Here is a 6,976-nt window from a genome sequence, read left to right as displayed (position 1 = left end):
AAAATGCGGTTCAGATTCATTGGATCCACGCACGGAAGTTATACAGCAGACCACTTAAAGACAGCCATCTCTGCCTCCTTAGTGTGTCAATGAAATCCAGTACACTATTTCCCAGCTAAGTTTCACCTTTCGTCTCATCTTATTGTTTTCATCATTATTATTATTTTAAAACTGTTAACAAATGAAACAAACCCCAAAATGTAAAATCTGGAAATGTTTTAATACGTCCAGCATCGAAATAATTGATTATATTTTCAGCAGTTCTTTGTTCCTTCCCCCAACGTCCATCCATTGAAAGCTATTGCTGTATTTGATGCGTCATAAGCTTTCATTTGACTTGACTCATGGCTTTTAGTCAGGAGGAAGCCGTTTTTCCTTTTATTTACCCGAAATATGAGGCGAAAATTTTTTTTTTATCTCATAATAGCTTCATTATCAATTATGAATAGTGTGTGTATGTGTGTGCGCGCGCACCTACAGCACAGCTTTTTAAATACTACCCGGTTTTTGAAAAGGAAATCATAGTCTTTGCTTAATATACACTTCAGGCCGTTCTGCTATTGATCACACCAGTCTGAGAACTTGGACAAATAACCAGTATTCAGAATTTTCTTTCTCTTTATTTATGTTTTAGCTCAAACTTTCTATAGGACAAAAAAGAATAAATAAATAAAAAACTAAAAAAAACTCACCTCATAAATTGAATTATGACTATTATTATGACTAATAATTATAATAGTCGTAAAACTGTCTCCTTACTTCTCTCTCTTGTTCTCTCCCTCTCTATTTTTTGGCGTTTCTCACTTATTTCTCTTTCCCTATTTCTCTTTTTCTTTCAGTTTTTTATCCTCTTCCTTCGTACTCTTCCTTTCACTCTTTCTTCCCCATTTTCTCTTCCATTTTCCTTTTCTCCCCTCTTTTTTCTTTCGTTCATACTACCCATGCATGTGTATGTCTTTATGTATGTGAATATTTATGGACATTTGTAACGTAAAATATGTCCACCAATGACCTAATGTTAATGTGAGTTAATCGTAAACTACTAGCACTGTGTATATATCAGAACGTCTGCTAATAATACGTGGGTTTGTTGCAAATGATGAAGTTGACTATGAATGTTCAGACTATTAAATTATTGTTTAGCTGTGTTTAGTCAGGCGATATAGGACAGAGGTCTAAGCTTGGCCAAAGCTTACACAAGAAAAAAAAAACCAAAACCAAAACTGAAGTGTATATTTTTTCTTCTCAAAGAGCTCTTTGTAAGTGTAACCTTAAACTTTGGGCAACAAATCGGAAGTAGACAAAGAAGCAGTGTAATCTACACATTTTTCTCTTAAAAATTAATGCGTAGGTTGTATGTTTGTTTGTGAGAGTCACTCATTATAACCTCACATCTGACAAACTTTTTCATCCTCGTTCTTTTTCATTCTTGGCACAAACATACACATTAGTACCATTTCAGATCAACAGCCGAGGCACATATTAGCATAATTATATGATTTAGACTTATTTCTTTCTCGGAGTTCCAGCATGGTTGGTCTTGTCACAGAAATGCATGCAAATGGGCTGAGTTTAGTATGTAAAATATATATTTCTTTGGTATAAATGGTGCATTGTGATTGGAAGATATTACTTTTTCGTAATCGGTAACAGTTTATGAACATTTTCATCTTAGCTGACCTAAAGTTGCCAGGTGATGCTGGGTGTTACAACAATCATCTGACGCAGGAAAACTATCAATATTTTCTGTTACCAAGGTGGCGAGCTGGCGGAAACGTTAGCACGTCGGGCGAAATGCTTAGCGGTATTTCGTCTGTCTTTATGTTCTGAGTTCAAATTCCGCCGAGGTCGACTTTGCCTTTCATCCTTTCGTGGTCGATAAATTATCAGTTACGTACTAATACGTAACTGATCTAATCGACTAGTCCCATCCCCCAAAATTTCGGGCCTTGTCCCTAGAGTAGAAAAGAATATTTTCTGTTACCTTATCATGCGAAGTAAGGAGCTGCTAAAAATCCTTTAATTTCTTCGTTTCCATTTCAAGAGACAGAAATTACAAATTCATATCTAATGCAGATAACAAAATTTACTTACGCAGGTGTGGCTGCGTAGTAAGAAGTTTGCTTTCCAACAACATGGTTTCGGGTTCAGTTCCACCGTGCAGTACCTTGGGGAATTGCTTTTTGCTATAGCCCTGGGCCGATCAAAGCCTTGTGAGTGGATTTGGTAGACGGAAACTGAAAGAAGCCCTTCGTGTGTGTATATATATATATATATATATATATGTATGACTGTGTTTGTCCCCACCACTACTTGACAACCGATGTTGGTGTGTTTACGCCCCCGTAAGACACCGATAGAATAAGTATCATATTAAATAAAAAAAATGTACTGGAGTTGGTTCATTCGATTAAAAATTCGTCAAGCATAATCACAGTCTGATGGCTAATAAAAGTAAGAGAAAAAAGATGCTTTTGGGGCGTGACAAAAGGTGTAGCGTTTATTATATAGAGGGCGGTACTTTCAGAAAAGAGCAACTGAAGCATTTAACAATATATATATGTCTATTAGATTCATTTCCTACTTATACGCAGATGTCGTGCTTGTTGATTTGCGATGGCACCCTTCTTTGGATATGGAATTTTACACACTCACTCGTGTGTTTATATATATATATATATATATATATACACACACACAAAATAGTTACTGAAAATTGTTACACTTTAACAATATCTGACTTAGAGCGAAATATTTTACAAAGAAATGTTCAATTGAAACTGTATCATTCTACTAAGTGTTGCTTTTAGTTTTCATATTAATACAATACGTTGTTAGCTACCTTTTGTGTCACTTTAAGGGAAGTAACTCAAAAGAGAAAGCCAGAGAAAAAAATGAAGGGGAAACAGACGTTAATGGTAAATGCTGGTGGTGGTAGTGATGATGTTTATTTGTTATAATGACGTTTGTTTATTTGTTGCTGGTTGTCACGGTAGTATTGATGGCGGCGACAGCAATTGCTTCCATGGTACATGCGTTCAATCATACGGTATTTTTTAAAATCATAAAAATGTTCACCGTCTGATTCTTACTACAGACAAAAGTCCATTGACGAACACCCTTCCAACATCATCACCACATCAAACTGTTACAATTCTCAGTGTGTGTGTGTGTGTGTGTATGTGATATCTGTATCGATCAATGACGTTTCATTTTATTTTTTTTTCTCCTACCTTCCACGTTTACGTTATAAACTTAATGCTTGTCACTATCTCCTCTTCCATATTCACTCCCCATCTCTTTCTATCTTGCCTTTCATTCGCCGTCGTCTCCATCACAACAAGGAGCTACAATTCTCGATTTTTACTGACAGAACCAATGAATTTCTTCGGGTTTTGCTAGTTTCCAGTAAGCACACCGCACACACACATACAGACACACACACATCAATTAAATACATGACCTTGATTGCAGCCAAAAAAGATAGTTATTATCAGCTCAGATTATTAGCCTCATGCCTTGAGATCCGACTGAGTTGATTGATATTATCTAATAGGCTAGTGCAGTGAGTTCGAATCCCATCGGAGTCGACGTTGCTTTCATCTCTCCCAACTTCAAATGTGTACTGAGTTGATTTCTCTTTACAAAACTCTTTTGTGTCTAGAGACATATTATTAGTTATTATTATTATTGATTATCGTTAATGTTGAGCTGGTTAAGAGGGAGAAACAGGAAAGCACATGACTATATACCTCTAGTTCTGATTTCAAAACCTATGGGAATCAACTTTGTCTTTCATCTCTCTGATCGATAAATCAAGCATGTACTGGGTCGATTTAATCAACTACACAACACCACTGTTACAAATTTGAACAAGCAGAGGAAATGATTATTATTTATAGTTTTTTATGCAACTGAGAAAAGGCTTGGCACTCTCTAATCTAATTTTCCACATTTAAACAATGTGGATGGAAGGAAGAAATCAATATGATTAATATTAGGACAATACTACATGCAGCAGCAGTTGTTGTAGTAGAGAAGAAATAGCAGAGGACTTCACTAAATGCCTTACACTAGTTAGTGACAACCCTTTAAGTACTGGACTAGAAACACTCTGGTTTCGACTGTTTGTAGGGTTGGTAAAATAACGACCAGTAATATATATTCTCTAAATCTGATTATAATCATTAATATGTTACTTACTTAGCTCATTTGAAAGAAACACACCTGAAGTTTTGCCAGTGGCTTGTCATAATAATCCATAGTGTGCAAAACTAGTTATGTTAATCTTCAACCAAGAAATGGAGTAAGCTGTCCCGAACCCAAATCTACGATAATTCAAACAATTTCGCTAATAACATTAAGAATTAAGACAAAAATTCACCTCCATTTCATTTCTCCCTAATACATTGATCTTTTGCGCTTAGCCGATGGGAACGATTAATCATGCGGGAAAACCCTGTTTTTAACAAGTAAATGATGCAATGCTCAAATGACTTCAATCAATTGCAGATAACCATGTTAATGTAATTAAGGCAGGGACTAGAAGGATCGGTTAGAAAATTTCCTTTAGTTATTCCAAGATCACACGGCACCAAAGTCAAAGTATTCATGCATGGAAGTTACAGAAACTAAGAAATCCAGAAGTGTTGCTAGTCAACTATAAGTATGTAAAATTCTACACTCACAGCATCATTCCCTATCATATACACTTCCGCAAACCTACTGATAAGCAATATAGGGTATACTAATCCCTAAAATAGATGCGGTCAGATTTTAAATCGAATTGTCTCTAATATTTCGTTCATACCATTGTTCATACCATCTCTCGAGGTTTGCTTTACTGCACAACAGCCAGTGGACATTATCTGGCCACATCATCGTGTCTCCTTTTGTATTCGCGTTGTGCGAGTTTACAGCACTAACTAACAATATGGTTTATACTTTCTCCCTTCTCAGAGCACATTCTACACTGTGGCAAGTCAGTGCTTTTATCAATGTGATATTTGGAGTAGTTTGTTTTGAGAGCTTGTTCTTGAGCGCTGCACACTAATCCTCAATGGGCCCTTTAATAATAATAATAATTTGCAAAAAATTAGTGGGAACACAAACCACCTGCAGTGCTTCAAAATGAGCACATCTCACTTCTCTAGAGCTTCACCGTTTAAACTGACAGAAAAATAGATGTGAATAGGCCAAACACTATTGCAGGACTTCAGACAACAATCATGCCTCCTCATATGACTGTCTCAATCGACATAAATGTATCTATGAAGACCTAACAAAAAACTGAGCAAGTATAAACATCTTGAAATAGAAATTGGCAAAATGTGGAACCTCAAAACTGAAACAATACCTGTTGTCACAGGTGCCCTAGGAATGATAGCAAAAGGGGGCTGATTGTTACCTAGCTCAGATACCAGGAAACCCCAAAATAGCAGAAATTCAAAAGATAGTACTCATGGGAACTGCCCATATCCTACCTAAAATACTTTCTATGTAATCTCAAATTTTAAAACAAGCCTAACTTTCTTATGTTTTCACCGGCTGTTAGACGGTGATGAGTAAATAAACACACGACGGGGTTCCATACAGTTTCTATCGACCAAAATCACTCACAAGGCATTAGTTGGCCCGGAGCTATAGCAGAAGACACCCAATGTGCTGCGCAGTGGGACTGAACCCGAAACCATGTGGTTGCAAAGCGAGCTTCTTACCACACAACCAAGTCTCATTCACTCACCCTTAATAGAAATAAGTAGGTGTGTATTAATAGATGCTTGTGTATCTTTCTGTACGCATTCACACACACATAGTATCTACTTTTTAGTCGCTTGTTGGTTATAGTTTTTAGACAGCGGCCATGCTGGAACACTGAGTCACATACACATACATAATTTATGTACACCCCTCCCACATACTTATGAGTACAGAGCTGATAAAATGCATGTGCATTTTATCAGCTCTGTACTTACAGATATTGCGTGTGTGTATACACACACACACACACACACACACACACATATATATATATATGTATATATAATGTATACACTGTCATATACACTCCTTCCTCTATTTCCCTTGCAATACAGAAACACATTGTATGTGTTTTTCTACTTTGTTTACGTTAGTGTTAAGAACAGCTTAACATTTGGGCCTCTTCCTTTTTATTTTTCTTATATAAAATATAGGATTCGGGCGAACTAGTCGATATGTTTATGTATGATTCAACGTTTTCTTAATATGGGCATATGTCAGTTAGCATCATCCCACTAGCTTCTTTACTGCCAGCAACACCCTCATCATCGTACAGGCAGATCTTCCTACTCCCCAGTTTTTCTCGGTTTACTTCATCCTACCAAGAGACTTCTTGATGCTTTATCTTTATTAGAAGACAAACATTACCCTGTGTCTGCTCTGTTGCATCTAACGTCAATTCTTTACGTGCCTTCACACACACACAACTGGATGTTCTGAGTCACACTATAATACCTTTGGAGAATTTACTACCACAATTCCACTTTCACGCTTTCTGCCGTTACCAAGATATAGAATCCAAATTTTGCTTTGATGATATTTGTTTCCTATTCTCTAGAAAGTTTCAGCGATAACGATAACTTATTTTCAACGAATAAAATTTATCTGCTGAAATTCTTATATGTAAAATTTCTTTTATGATATTATATGCAAGGTGTGCATCGTGAATTATATTTCTCCCGAAATTTCCACTTCAACCGCCGGGATGCAGATTAATAAAAAAGAATATATTCCTTAGTTGACAGTCATATGCATGCGTACATACACACATGCATACACACATGCATACACACTCGCATACGCACATACATACATACATACATACATACATACATACATACAAGAAATCTTGAAATAAACCTGAAAAATGACATACAAGTATGTCTGTGTGTGTATGTATATATATGGATGTATGTGTGAGGTATGTGTGCTTGTA

General features: G+C 36.3%; 1 protein-coding gene across 1 annotated transcript in view; it reads left to right on the top strand.

Annotated features, from left to right (window-relative positions):
* The window catches only part of LOC106878895 (receptor-type tyrosine-protein phosphatase T), a 596,380-nt gene that overhangs the window by 77,376 nt on the left and 512,028 nt on the right, over positions 1 to 6,976 (top strand). The window lies entirely within an intron of this gene.

Source organism: Octopus bimaculoides, chromosome 8 (genome assembly GCF_001194135.2).
Source record: "Octopus bimaculoides isolate UCB-OBI-ISO-001 chromosome 8, ASM119413v2, whole genome shotgun sequence".
Lineage (NCBI taxonomy): Eukaryota > Metazoa > Mollusca > Cephalopoda > Octopoda > Octopodidae > Octopus > Octopus bimaculoides.
Note: the sequence above shows the minus strand (reverse complement) of the source record. Positions and strands in the feature narration are given on the sequence as shown.